Source organism: Odocoileus virginianus, chromosome X (assembly GCF_023699985.2).
Source record: "Odocoileus virginianus isolate 20LAN1187 ecotype Illinois chromosome X, Ovbor_1.2, whole genome shotgun sequence".
Classification (NCBI taxonomy): domain Eukaryota; kingdom Metazoa; phylum Chordata; class Mammalia; order Artiodactyla; family Cervidae; genus Odocoileus; species Odocoileus virginianus.
The window spans coordinates 31,704,919-31,719,837 of record NC_069708.1 but is presented as its reverse complement, the minus strand read 5'-3'; the positions used below and the strand labels follow the sequence as shown (position 1 = coordinate 31,719,837).

The window sequence follows — 14,919 nt, the reverse complement described above, 5'->3', positions numbered from 1 at the left end:
TTTTTAATATAGTCAATCCTTGTTCACTGCTACTTGGCCTCAAAAGCACCAAAGTAATTATCTAGTTTGACAGATAATAGTTTAAAAAAGGTTGAGAGATTTATTTTAATTTCTGTTTCCATCCCATAGTTTCATAATCTGTGCTGAACCAAAAAATTCAAGCATTAACGGATTGATTACTTTGTAATCACTGCTTTTAAAGCTAAAGAAATCGAATTAATATCCTCAGATCATGTTAAAACTTCTAATGAGTCAGTTTTTTTCCTAGTTTTTGTTCAGGGTAAAAATTATATGAAAGGTCTAAATTCTAGTGCAATTCTGTCAGAAGATCTCTAAACAACTCAGTCAATGTCCAAGTCACTTTTTAAAAAATAACAAATTTATTGATATAAATCACATACCACAGTCCATTCATTTAAAGTGTACAGTTTGGTGGTTCTAGTGTACTGTCAGATCTGTATAGCCTTCACTACAATATTCATCACTTTAACAGAAATCCTCTACCAATTAGTAGTTACTCCTCGTTTTCCCTTATATCCCTACCCCAGTTCCTGTCAACCACTATTTTACTTTCTATCACTATGGATTTGTGTATTTTGAACATTTTCTATGAAAAGAACCATACAGGATGTGATCTTTCATGACTGAATACATTCATTTAGCATATTTTTAAGGTATATCCATATTGTAGTATGACTCAGAACTTTATTCATTAATATTGCTGAAAAATATTCATTTATTTAATGGATATTTGGTTTCTATTTTTTGGTTATTATGAATCATGCTGCTGTGAACAAATGCATATAAATTTTTGTATGTTTGACTTTCTGAGGAGCTGTCAAAACTTTTTCAGTTTTGTATTATTTCACAAATAGTATAGTGCTTATCTGTTTTATATTTACATCAGCAGTGTGTGAGGGTTCCAATGTTTCCACATCCTCACTAATAACCTCATAATATCTTTTAAATCTTTTAAATGATACCCATTCTTGTGGGTGTGAAGTAGTATCTTGTGTTTATTTTTACCGTGGTGAAGTATACGTATTATGATATTTATCATTTTAACCATTTGTAAATTTGCAGTTCAGTGGCATTACATTGACAATATGTAACAGCCACTACCATCTACCCAGAACTCCATCATTCCCCCAAAAAAGCTCTGTACCCATCTTGATACTGTCATTAATAAATGGTGCTGTGTCCATTGAATGTCTCCATGTGAAAGAAAGAAGGTGGAACTGTTACCTTACACCATATACAAATAAAAATGAAACAAATACCTAAATTTCAGAGCTAAAGCTGTAAAACTCTTAGAAAACTTAAGGGCCTTGAATTTGTCTATTCATTCCATTCAGTTGCTCAGTTGTATCTGACTCTTTGCGACCCCATGAACCGCAGCATGCCAGGCCTCCCTGTCCATCATCAACTGCCGGAGTCTATGCAAACCCATGTCCATTGAGTTGGTGATGCCATCCAACCATCTCATCCTCTGTTGTTCCCTTCTTCTCCTGCCCTCAATCATTCATGGCATCAGGGTCTTTTCTAATGAATCAGCTCTTCGCATCAGGTAGCCAAAGTATTGGAATTTCAGCTTTGATATCAGTCCTTCCAATGAACACCCAGGACTAATCTACTTTAGGATGGACTGGTTGGATCTCCTTGCAGTCCAAGAGATTCTCAGGAGTCTTCTCCAACACCACAGTTCAAAAGCATCAACTCTTCGGCACTCAGTTTTCTTTATAGTCCAACTCTCACATCCATACATGACTACTGTAAAAACCATAGCCTTGACTAGACGGACCTTGTGGACAAAGTAATGTCTCTGCTTTTTAATATGCTGTCTAGGTTGGTCATAACTTTCCTTCCAAGGAGTAAAGCATCTTTTAATTTCTTTGCTGCAGTCACCATCTGCAGTGATTTTAGAGCCCCCCAAAATAAAGTCAGCCACCATTTCCACTGTTTCCCCATCTATTTGCCATGAAGTGTTGGAACCAGATGCCATGATCTTAGTTCTCTGAATGTTGAGCTTTAAGCCAACTTTTTCACTCTCCTGTTTCACTTTCATCAAGGGGCTCTTTAGTTAGTCTTTACTTTCTGCTACAAGGGTGGTGTTATCTGCATATCTGAGGTTATTGATATTTCTCCTGGCAATCTTGATTCCAGCTTGTGCTTCCTCCAGCCCAGCATTTCTCATGATGTACTCTGCATATAAGTTAAATAAGCAGGGTGACATATACAGCCTTGACGTACTCCTTTTTCTATTTGGAGCCAGTCTGTTCTAACTGTTGCTTCCTGACCTGCATACAGGTTTCTCAAGAGGCAGGTCAGGTGGTCTGGTATTCCCATCTCCTTGAGAATTTTCTACAGTTTATTGTGATCCACACAGTCAAAGGCTTTGGCATAGTCAATAAAGCAGAACTACATGTTTTTCTGAAACTCACTTGCTTTTTCGATGATCCAGCGGATGTTGGCAATCTGATCTCTGATTCCTCTGCCTTTTCTAAATCCAGCTTGAACATCAGGAAGTTCACAGTCCACATACTGTTGAAACCTGGCTTGGAGAATTTTGAGCATTACTTTGATAGCATGTGAGATGAGTGCAGTTGTGTGGTAGTTTGAGCATTCTTTGGCATTGCCTTTCTTTGGGATTGGAATGAAAACTGACCTTTTCCAGTCCTGTGGTCACTGCTGAGTTTTCCAAATTTGATGGCATATTGAGCGCAGTATTTTCATAGCATCATGTTTTAGGATTTGAAATAGCTCAACTGGAATTCCATCACCTCCACTAGCTTTGTTCGTAGTGATGCTTCCTAAGGCCCACTTGACTTCACATTCCAGGATGTCTGGCTCTAGGTGAGTGTGAGTGATCACACCATCGTGATTATCTGGGTTGTGAAGATCTTTTTTGTACAGTCCTTCTGTGTATTCTTGCCACCTCTTCTTAGTATCTTCTGCTTCTGTTAGGTCCATACCATTTCTGTCCTTTATTGAGCCCATGTTTGCATGAAATGTTCCCTTGGTATCTCTTATTTTCTTGAAGAGATCTCTACCCTTTCCCACTCTATTGTTTTCCTCTAGTTCTTTGCATTGATCACTGAGGAAGGCTTTCTTATCTCTCCTTGCTATTCTTTGGAATTCTGCATTCAAATGGGTATATCTTTCCTTTTCTCCTTTGCTTTTCACTTCTCTTCTTTTCACAGATATTTGTAAGGCCTCCCCAGACAGTCATTTTGCTTTTTTGCATTTCCCTTTCTTGGGTATGGTCTTGATTCCTGCCTCCTGTACAGTGTCACAAACCTCTGTCCATAGTGTCCATAAGCTCTGTGTCTATCAGATCTAGCCCCTTAAATCTATTTCTTACTTCCAGTGTATAGTCATAAGGGATTTGATTTAGGTCATACCTGAATGGTCTAGTAGTTTTCCCTACTTTCTTCAATTTAAGTTTGAATATGGCAATAAGAAGTTTATGATCTGAGCCATAGTCAGATCCCAGTCTTGTTTTCACTGACTGTGTAGAGCTTGTCAGTGGTCTCTAAATAAGATGCTAAAAACAGAGGCAAGAAAAGAAAAATAGATAATACGGACCTCATTAAAATAAAAAATTTGTGTGTTAAACCACAGTCTCCAGAGTGAGAAGACAACCTACACAAAAAATGTTTGCAAATCATTTATTTGACAAGGGTTTGATATCCAGAATGTATAAAGAAATTTTACAACTCAGCAGCAAAAACATAATTCAATTAGAAAGTGTACCAAGAACTTGAATAGACATCCATTTACTTTAAAAAAAAAATGTGATAAAATACCCATAACATAAACCTTTTTAAAGTTTACATTTCAATAGTGTTATGTACATTTTTGCCATTTTTAGATTGTTGTGCAGCCAATCTCTAGATCTTTTTCATCTTGCAAAACTAATCCTCTATACCCTATAAAGAATAACTGCGTATTTCCCTTGGCTTTCCTTTTTTTATAGTCAGTGTCTTTAAAGTGGTGTTTTTAAGTATATATAAAGACAACATATATATTGGTCTTGGTTTAGTCAATTCTGACATCTGACTATATCCACCTCATGTTCTTGACATTCTCTGACTCTTAGTTTGTGAATTTAGATCATTCACATTTAAAGTGAATTTTGATGTAGTTGGTTTAATACCTGCCATGTTTATAACTTTGTTCATTGTGCTTGTTTTATTTTTTATCTTCTTTTTTGGCCTTTTGTTTTAATTGAACATTTATATGATTTCATTTTCTTTCCTCTTATAAATTATACTTCTTTCAACATTTTTATTGATTGCCTTATAGTTTGCAATATACATTTATAACTAGTCTAAGTTCATTTTTAAATAACACTATACCACTTCATGAGAAAGGCATGGCAGTCCATTCCAGTATTCTTGTGTGGAGAATCTAATGGACAGAGGAGCCTGACGGGCTACAGTTCATAGGGTCACAAAGAGTTGGATATGACTAAAGTGACTTAGCACACACGCATACCCCTTCACAAGTAGTGTAGATACCTTATAACAATATTCACAATTCCTTTTCTTATCCATAAGCTATAATCACCCAATGCATTTTTTGCTATTACTAGTTTGGACAGTTGACTATTAAGTCAGTTAAGGATAAGAAAAATGAAAGATGTTATTTTACCTTCACTTATTTCTTCTCTAATACTTTTCCTTTTTTTATGTAGGTGTGTACTTCTGACCTGTATAATTTTCTTTCTCTCTGGAGAACTTCTTTCAACATTTCTTGCAGGGAAAAGCTACTGTCAACAAATGCCTTTGGTTTTTGTTTGAGAAAGTCTATTTTTCTTTTACTTTTGAAGAATCATTTTACTGGATACACTAACCTAGCTTGGTGAGGTATTTCATTCTGCTGTCGTCCTGCTTGTATGGTTTTGGACAGCATGTAAGATCGAATGCTTATCCGTGATCCTCTATAGGTAATTTTTTTTTGTTGTTGGCTTTTTAAAAGATTTTTCTCTTTGGCTCTGTTTTTCTGCTGTTTGCATATGAGAAAACTAGATGTAGATATTTAGTATTTACACTGCTTGATATCCTTCTTCTCTGGTATCTGTCATTAATTTTGGAAGCTTTTCCACTGTTCTTTTATTTCAAACATTTCTTCTGCTATTTTCATTCTTGTCCTCTGTATTTCAATTACATTTATGTTACAACTTCTGTAATTGTCCTACAGTTATTAGTTTTTCTGTTCCCTTTTGTTATTTTTTCTCTTTAGATTTCAGTTCAAAAGGTTTATATTGACATATTATCCTCACTGATTGTCTCTTCAGTCTCATTGATTCTTTCATTGGCTGTGTCCATTAAAGGCATTCTTTCTTTTATAGTGTGTTGGATTTGTAGCATTTTCTTTTATTTATTTGAGTTTTCATCTGTGCTTACATTACACATCTATTCTTGCAAGCTGCTCACTTTATCCCTTAAGAATCCTTATTGTCCAGTTATAGTTATTTAAAATTTACCTATCTGATAATTTCAGAACTCTGTGTCTTCTCTGAGTCTGGTTCTAATGCTCTCTTTGTGACTTTAGATTGTGTTTTTTCTTGCCTTTTAGTATAATTTGTAATTTTTTGAAAGCTGTGTGCAATAAGAAATGAGGTAGTCAGGCTTTTAGTGTGAACTTTTATGTTAACATGGCAAGAAATGGGGCTGTGTTTAAAGTTTGCTGTAGCTGTTTGTGCCAGAGCCTTTAATTTCTTCTAGTTTCCTTGTTTTAGTTTTTTTTTTCTTCCCTTTTGTCTTTGGGTATTCTTAAGAATTCTTTTTTAAACAGAATTTGTATCTTATAGCTTTCCTATTTGTAATTCTAGTTTATTATATTGAATCCCAGGAGTTGGAGAGGGAAAGTGATATTATGAATCACGTTTTTTTTTTTTTTTTTAAAGTAGGCCCTTGTCCCTGGGCTGTGATCTTCAGAAATGTTTCTTAGGGTTTCCCCTCCCTACTTAGGTGAGGTAGGAAAGCTGGAGGAGGCTGAGGTTGTCTAATTGCTCTTCCTCCAGGTAGAGAACACTATGGTGTAGTAGTTTACCTTGAGAGCATGACTTTGTTAAAATGAGAATGTTCTGGGTGTATTTTAATATGGTTACTTTCCCCTCCTCCTACTTAAGGTGCAGTAGGATTTTTTTTCCCCTCAGATATTTCTCATGAAAACCTGAAAACCTTTTGGGACTCCTATAGGTAAGACCCAGGAAAGTATGCCTCCCATTCCAACTTGGAACCCAGGATTTTTTTTTTAAACTCTCAGGCTAATCCTTTTTGTCCTCTGGTAATTCATCAGTTACTGTTGAAGTGTTCTCACTTCAGATAAAATGTGATTTTCTGTATCTGCCTGTTTTCCATTTTTTTTCTTTCTTGGTGATTTGTTTTGTGTCCTTGGGCTTCCCTGGTGGCTCAGCAGTAAAGAATCTGCCTGCCAATGCATGAGACACAGATTCAATCCTCGGGTGGGGAAGATCTCCTGGGAAAGGAAATGGCAACCCACTCCAGTATTCTTGCTGGAAAATTCCATGGACAGAGAAGCCTGGCGGGGTACAGTCCATGTGGTTGCAAAAGAGACACAGTAACTAAACAACAGCAACCTGTGACCTCAGTTCTCTAATGGATCTAAGAAAACTTGCTGATTTTCAATTTATCTTTTTTCTTGTTATGAGTATAGTAGTGAGACTTCTAAGCTGCTTACTTTTTGTAGCTCACTGGTTCTTTTCTGTTTGTTTTTGGCTTTTTAAAATAAATGAACCCATGTGAAATAATGTAACTTGCTTTCCCGGATGCTCTCCTTTGTTTGAAATGCTTGTGTAACATCTTTCAGGGCTTGGTCTTTGTGAGAATCAGGTTCCAATTTCAATTGGAAGTTTTAGAAATTGAGTTTAAAATGATTTGTTTTTCTTACTGTTAGCACCTTATGTTTAATTGCTGCTGCATCCAAATAAGGATAGTATGGTAAGCTCAGTGGATTAATCATGCATAGTAAAACTAGAGAACTTAGGTAATTTAATGTATTCATAGTGTTTTTATTAAAAATTAAATGAAAAATTAATGAATATATGCAAAATAATAAAGCAATGAACAAAGATGAAAAATTTAGGGAAAGTATGCTATAGTAATTGAAGGTATCAATACTTTTGTAGACATCTTAGTTTACCCTTAGTCCTTTGAAATAGTCTGAGTTTTGAGAATTATCTATTAGCATAACTACTTTTCCTATTCATTAAGTTAATTAGTCACTATGCCTTCACTTCTCTTAAGGAATGCAGTATAGGGTGGGCTTTGATTAGAGATAGAATTCCTGATTTTCCATTACAAGTGCAAATTATTTAACTCACTTACTGCATTTATCAAATAAATGTCTTTTTTTTTTGGTATCCAACAGACTTTTTTACAAATGTTAAAAGCAATGACCTGGAGAGAGTCCTGTCTGTGGAATCACCAGTTAACAGGATGATTATCCTTTGGGGCCATAGGCATGGTGCTAGCCTCCACTTTTCTTTGTTTTGCTTTCTGGGGTTTGAGGATGGTGTAGTTTGCATGCACTGACAGGAAGAGACATAGAACTTTGAAGATCTGGAAGCATCAAGGAATGATCTGTAGGCCAAGTTGATCCATTCTTTTCTATTGGATAAATATTTTGGCTCCTAGTTTGTTACTCTCATGGTGTCCAAATCCACTAACATTTACTGATGTCAGTATATCTGGATGGCTCCTCTAGGTTCTGGTCATTCATATCAGTAGGAACAATATGTAGGCCAGTGTTCCCTCTGCAGAAGGTTTTGGTAACTGGCCTCTGAACTCTGATGGAATGAACTGAAGCTGCCAATTATTGGGCAGAAGGAAGCTGCTGGGAAATCTATACCATTTTTTTCCTATACAGACATTAACAGGTTGGCCTTCTGGGACACTGTGGATGGTTGGGTCTGTGGCAGTTCAGTAAAATTCTGGATACAAATCAAGGGGCCCAGGATACCCTCTGAACAGTGCCACAGAGTAGGAAGAAGGTAAGAGTCTAAACAGGAAGAGTGTTCATAACACCAGCCAATTTGATGTCAAACAGTATCATGCTCCAGGCGGTATTGCTGAACCACGAAGTGGTAACATTTCAGAAGTGCAGAAAATGCTACAGTACCACAGAGACATATAAATGGATATACAGGGAAAAGAACTCTCTCTTCTTTATGAGGCTGGATGAAGAAAATTATAAATGAAATATACATTGGAACCAAGTCTTAAGTTACATAGTCGTGTCTGACATTGCGACCCCATGGACTGTAGCCCATGGTTCCTCTGTCCATGGGATTTTTCAGGCAAGAATACTAGAGGGTTGCCATGTCTTTCTCCAGGGGATCTTCCCAACCCAGGCATCGAACCCATGTCATCTGTGTCTCCTGCATTATAGGCGGATTCTTTATCATCTGAACCACCACATAAGGCAGTGTCAGTGGTCTAAATTCTGATCATGAAATCTCTGCAGTCGGTATTCTATAAAAAGAGTCAGTGAGCAAAGACTACACTAAAATTGAGAAATTCATTAATTAAATAAAAACACCAGGATTCTATACCATAAAGATCAGGTCCATGAAGAATAAAGACGTTATACAAAACAATGTTGAGTGGTGCAGTCACCAACTTTCTGTAATAGTAGCTGTCAGTGACTACCACAGTCACCAGAAAGAGCATTAGGGCAACCAGCAACCAATGAAAGAAACTCTTCCAATCTGTTTCATGACTAGCAAATCAGAGGCAGTAGGTAAACCAAGAGCTACAATGAATGACCAGCCTAAGATAGCCCCAGCTGCTAATCTGATTATATTAATGGAAGTTTGTCCATATCCCAGCCAGTCATAACTATCAAGGTAGTGTACAAACAGAAACTTCTAGGAAGGAATGAATGCTGATAATGAGCAAAAGATGTCAGTGCTGAGAACCAAGAAGGCTAACATTTGATGCACATGCAGCCCAAACTTCTTACACACAGCCTTGTAAAAGTAAAGTGAAAGTGAAGTCGCTCAGTTGTGTCCGACTCTTTGTGACCCCACGGTTCCTCCATCCATGGGATTTTCCAGGCAAGAGTACTGTGAGTGGGTTGCCATTTCCTTCTCCAATAAGAATCTTAAAGATAAGCTGGGGAATATCCCCAAGCCTGAAACCCCTTCCCATAGATGAGGTAGTGTGTTGGTTCCCAGTATTTGAGTGTTTCATCACAGTCAGAGATGTTCTCTAGAGAGCAGCATGTAACCTTGTTGAGAGCAGATACTTGAGAGCAGTAGATCCTTCTGGTACCCAGACTTGTCCTGTTTTATTCCCATATGACCTGCACTCTAGGGTTTCTTCACTAACAAAATGAGACCTGAGCTGGGGCATCTGTTTAAGTCTGATGAAGATCCAATATCCACCCACCCTGGTGGAGAAGGAGCAGAACGAAGAGGCTGTGGGCCCTCCTAGCTGGAAGACTGGATCAGGCACAGCCCCTTATTTTACAGGCATAAGCACCTTTCTGAGCCTTGGTTCCCTGTAATAAAGTTTTCATGAAGTTTAAATCAGGCCAATGTGTATAAAACGGATGTTAAAATTTGTCATGGTTATGTAAGGAAACCCGAGACAGTGTGGGCTAAGAAAAATTCCACCATTTACCCTAACGTTTGATTTTCCAGTGATTGGTATTCATTGGCATAGTAGCAACCTGTTTGGACTTTTATCACATTTGAGAGTAAAATCAAGGCATACAAAGTTTATAGAAAATTAGGCTTTATTTTATATGTTTACATAGTTAATACTTGCCAACTGTTGAAAGGACTTCTTATAATTTTACTTGAATAAGGACATAAGTTAGAAGACATACTTGAATGAATGGTAAACTTGTAGTAAGTGAAGTGTGGAAAATCTGTTGGATTAGTGAAAAGTCAATTGTGAATTACTATTTAATTTAAAACCTATATCTCCATGCACTTAGGAGTAATGCAATGAATTTATTATATCACAAAAATGTAGAAGAAAAGGTATCACAATCTTATCATACAGGTAACATTAATTTTTTTAGTGTACTTTTTTGCAATATTTTTATTTATTTTGAAACATAGTTGTGGTTATACTTAATGTTCAGTTTTTTTTTAACATTGTAGCATGAAGTATTTTTTATGTTGTAATTGAACTTTTTGGAATTTTAATGGCTGGTATGATATTGTATGACTTAGGCATGACTGTTTAGCCATTATTATACATTTAAGTATTCATAGTTTTTCTGACTATTGTAAATAGCTCATAGATAAATGTGATTAAAGTTATTTCTTTAGAATTATTTTATTTGTGTAGATAAAAAAAGGCAGAATTATTCAAGAGAATATCAAAGACTTACTGCTAAGTTGTTTTCTAAATCCTTGTATTACCATTGGCTATATATGATAGTGTATATTTCATAGCATATTATTCTACAATGAATAGCATTTTCTGTTGAATATTTGATAAATTAAAAAGAGGTATTGCATTTAACACTTTTAAAAAATTTTATTTATTTATATTAATTTTTGGCTGTGCTAGGTCCTTGTTGCTGCTAGGGCTTTTCTCTAGTTGTGGTCAGTGCTTGGGTTTCTCCTTGGCTTCTCTTGTTGTGGAGTACGGGCTCTAGAGCACAGGCTCAGTAGTAGACGTAGCTGCTCTGGGGCATGTGGCATCCTCCCAGATCACGGATCCAACCTGTGTCTCCTACATTGGCAGGTGGACTCTTCACCACTGAGCCACCAGGGAAGCCCCATTTAACACTTTTTATAGCATCTAGTAAGTTGTACTGCCATGTTTATTTCTTTATGCATTTTGCTTACTTTTTAAAGGAAAATGTTAACAATTTTTTCAAATTTCTATAAGGGAAATGGAGCAAAGTATTATGTTTTGCATTGCTTTATTTATTTTTGTTAGCTATAAATACCTCTATCTACTAATCAAAGGAATGTTCCTGTTTTTTTCTTACTGAAGTATAGTTGATTTATAGCTTCCCTGGTGACTCAGTGGTAAAGAATCCACTTGCCATTGCAGGAGATGTGGGTTCAATCTCTGGGTTGGGAAGGTCCCCTGGAGAAGGAAGTGGCAATACACTCCATTATTCTTGCCTGGGTAATTCCATGGACAGAGGAGCCTGGCTGGCTACAGTCCATGCAAAAGTTGGACACAGCGACTAAACAACAACAACATAATTGATTTATAATGTTGTGCCAGTCTCTGCTGTACAACAAAGTGACTCAGTTATACTCATATGTACATGTTTTTTAAAAAGTTAATTAATTTGGCTGCTTCAGGTCTTAGTTGCAGCAGGTAGGATCTTTGTTGCATCATGCAGGATCTTTCCTTGTGGCATGTGGACTCAGTTGTGGCACACAGACTCAGTGGTTGTAACCTGTGGGCTCCAGAGTGTGCAGGCTTCAGTAGTTGTGGCACATGCATTCTCTAGTAGTGGCTCATGGTCTCTGTAGCACGTGGGCTTAGTAGTTTTGGTTTGTGGGCTTAGTTGCTCCCTGGCATGTGGGATCTTAGTTCCCTGACCAGGGATTGAACCTGTGTCCCCTGCATTGCAAGGTGAATTCTTAACCACTGGACCACCAAGGAGTCCATATACATGCTTTCAAAATGTTCTTTTCCATTATGGTTTGTGTCAGGAGATTGGATATAGTTCTTTCTGCTAAACAGTAGAATCTTGTTTATCCATTTTAAATGTAATAGTTTGCATCTACCAACCCCAAGTTCCCAGTGCATCCTTCTTACTCCCCCTCCCCCCAGCCTTGGCAACCAGAAGTCTGATGTCTGTGCCTTTGAGTCTGTTTCTGTTTTATAGATAGGTTCATTTGTGCCATATTTTAGATTCCTTATATAAGTGATATGATAAGGTATTGTCTTTCTCTTTGTGAATTCACTTAGTATGATCATCTCTACTTGCATCCATGTTGCTGCAAAAGGCATTAGTTTGTTCTCTTTTATGGCTAAGTAATATTCTGTTGTATATATGTACTGTGTCTTCTTTATTCATTCATGGGTCAGTGGACCTTTAGGTTGTTTCTGTGTTTTGACTATTGTAAATAGTGGTGCTATGAACATAGGGGTGCATGTATCTCTTTGAATTATAGTTTTGTCTGGGTATATGCCCAGGAGTGGGATTGCTGAATCATATGGTGATTTTAATTTTAATCTTCTGAGGGACTTCCATATTGTTTTCCATAGTGGCTGCACCAATTTACATTCCCACCAACAATGCAGAACAGTTCCCTTTTCTCCACACACTCTAGCATTTATTGTTTGTAGACATTTAATGATGGCCATTCTGACTGGTATGAGGTGATACCTCATTTTAGTTTTGATTTGCATTTCTCTAATAATTAGTGATATTGAACATCTTTTCATGTGCTGTTTGACCATCTTTGGAGAATGGCTATTAAGGGTTTCTGCCCATTTTTTAATTGGATAGTTTTTGTTGTTGAATTGTATGTGCTGTTTGTATATTTTGGAGGTTAAGCTCTTGTTGGTTTTATCAGTTGCAAATATTTTCTCCCATTCCATAGTTTTTTTTTTTTATTTTTTAAAAATAGTTTCTTTTGCTGTGTAAAAGCTGGTAGGTTTGACTAGGTCCCATTTGTTGATTTATTTTTTCTATTACCTTGGGAGACTTATATTTAAGTCTTTAGGCTATTTTGAATTTATTTTTGTGCACGGTGTGAGTGTGTTTTCTAAATTCATTGAAATACATGCAGCTATCCAACTTTCCTGGCAACACTTGCTGAAGAGATTTTTTTTCCCCCGTTTTATATTCTTGAATCCTTTGTCAAAGATTAATTGACCAAAAGTGTGTAGACTTCTGGGCTCTGTATTCTGTTATTTTGATTTGTACGTCTGGTTTTGTACCAATACACTGTTTTTTAAATTACTGTAGCTTTGTAGTATTGTCTGAACTCTGGGAGAGTTATGCCTCCTGTTTTGTTTTCATTCCTTAGGATTGATTTGGTGGTTTTGGGTCCTTTTTGGTTCCATATAAGTTTTTGGATTATGTATTCTAGTTCTGTGGAAAATGTCATGGGTAATTTGATAGAGATCACATTAAATATGTAAATTTCTTTGGCTAGTCTTGGCTATTTTAACAATATTAATTCTTCCAATCCAAAAGCATGGCATATCTTTCCATTTCACTTAATCCTCTTTAACTTTCTATATTAATGTTTTATAGTTCTCAATGTATAAATCTTTCACTTCGTTAAGTTTATTCCTAGATATTTTATTATTTTTTGTTGCAATTTTAAAGCAATTTTTTTAACCTTCTATTTCTGACATTTCATTGTTTGTGTAAAGAAATGCAAACAATTTCTGGATGTTAATCTTGTATCCTATTACTTAGCTGAGTTCATTTATTAGATCTAGTAGTTTTTGTGTGGAGTTGTTAGGGTTTTCTATATATTCTATTGTATCATCTTCATGTACTGACATTTTTACCTCTTCCCTTCCAAATTGGATACCTTTCATTTCTTGTCTGATTGCTGTGACTGAGATTTCCAATGCTATGTTGAATAGAAATGGGATCCTTGTCTTGTTCCAGATTTTAGCAGAAATGCATTTTGCTTTTCCCATTGCATATTGTATTGGCTGTGGGTTTGTCATAAATAGCTTTTATTATGTTGAGATATGTTCCCTATATACTCACTTTGCTAAGAGTTTTTTTCGTGAATGGATGTTGAAATTTGTCAAATGCTTTTTCTGCACTTAATTGAGATGATCATGTCATTTTTGACTCCAGATTTTTGTTAATATGGTGTATTACATTGACTGATTTGCATATGTTGAACCATCCTTGTGAACTTCAGATTAATCCCACATGGTCATGGTGTATGACCCTTTTTTTTTAAAAACAGGTTGTTTATTTATATTTATTTTTGACTGCACTGGATGTTTATTGCTGTACTTGAGCTTTCTCTAGTTATGCCAAGTAGAGAAACTCTTCTTGCGGTGTGCTGGCTTCTAATTGCGGTGGCTTCTCTTGTTGTAGAACACAGTCTCTAGGGCATGTGGGCTCAGCAGTTGTGGCATGTGGGTTCAGTAGTTGTGGCACATAGGCTTAGTTGTTCCGTGGCATGTGGAATCTTCCCAGACCAGGGATCAAGCCTGTGTCCCTTGCATTGACAGGCAGAGTGTTAATCACTGAACCTCCAGGGAAGTCTCTGTATGAGTTTTTTATGTGTTGTTGGATTCAGTTTGCTAATATTTGTTGAGAATTTTTTTCATCTAGATTCATAAAAAATATTGGCCTATAATTTTCTTTTTTGGTGGTGTCTTTGGTTTTGGAATCAGTGTGATGGTGACTTCATAGAAATATTTTGGTATTGTTTCCTCCCCTACAGTCTTTTTAGTAGAGTTTGAGAAGAATTGATATAAGTTTTTTGTTTATTTGGTAGAATTTGCCTGTAAAGCCGTCTGGTCCTGGACCTTTATTTGTAGGGGATTTTTTTTTTTAAATAGCAGATTCTGTTTCACTTCTAATTATTAGTCTGTTCAAATTATCTATTTCTTCCTGATTCAGTTTTGGTGGGCTGTATATTTCTAGAAAGTTGTCCATTTCTTCTGAGGTGTCAAATTAAATTTTTTTTCAGTTGCTTTTAATCTAAGTTTTTATTATATGTGGACTTCTTAACCCTTCTTGTTTATTAATTTTTGGCTCTGCTGGTTCATTGTTGCTGCTTGGGCTTTCCTCTAGTTGTGGTGATTGGTGGCTTCTCTTGTTGCCAAGTACAGGCTCTAGAGTGTGTGGGCTCAGTAGTTGCAGCTCCTGGGCTCTATAGCACAGGCTCAGTTGTTGTGGCACGTGGGGTTAGTTGCTCCACCACATGTAGAATCTTCCCAGATCAGGGATTGAACCTGTGCCTCTTCCATTGGT

General features: G+C 36.5%; 1 protein-coding gene and 1 pseudogene across 11 annotated transcripts in view; one reads left to right on the top strand and one right to left on the bottom strand.

The window, feature by feature from the left end:
* ATRX (ATRX chromatin remodeler) overlaps nucleotides 1-14,919 on the top strand; it is a 267,954-nt gene that overhangs the window by 33,100 nt on the left and 219,935 nt on the right. The window lies entirely within an intron of this gene.
* Nucleotides 7,452-8,962, bottom strand: LOC110151328 (alpha-1,2-mannosyltransferase ALG9 pseudogene; annotated as a pseudogene).